The sequence below is a fragment of the Contarinia nasturtii genome, unplaced genomic scaffold, assembly GCF_009176525.2.
Source record: "Contarinia nasturtii isolate CC-2019 unplaced genomic scaffold, AAFC_CNas_1.1 Cnas_scaffold_928, whole genome shotgun sequence".
NCBI lineage: Eukaryota > Metazoa > Arthropoda > Insecta > Diptera > Cecidomyiidae > Contarinia > Contarinia nasturtii.
This window is the reverse complement of record NW_022198275.1, coordinates 766,271-766,607: the sequence shown is the minus strand read 5'-3', so window position 1 is coordinate 766,607 and position 337 is coordinate 766,271.

Sequence of the window (337 nt, the reverse complement as noted above, 5' to 3'; positions counted from 1 at the left end):
TTTTTATGAATTATGTAAGGATTATATTATGTGCTGATTATACTAGATATAAGTTTCGTCGCTGCGCGAGAAGTTAAATAAGAAGAACCATAGTGAAATATCAGACTTTGGCAAGAAGCAAACGTGATCCACTGAAACATTCAAAATGAAACCATCGTAAAATCCCACACATTCAAATATTTTCTCGTTCATACACCGAGGGAAAAACCATTCTCTTTTAACAATTCGACATGGAACGCACTTCGTAAAGTGCACAAAATATCAGCACATCATGTCGAAATGAAGTGAAATAAAATTTTCAAGTACATAAATAATGCGAGTGAGATAGAGAATGAAG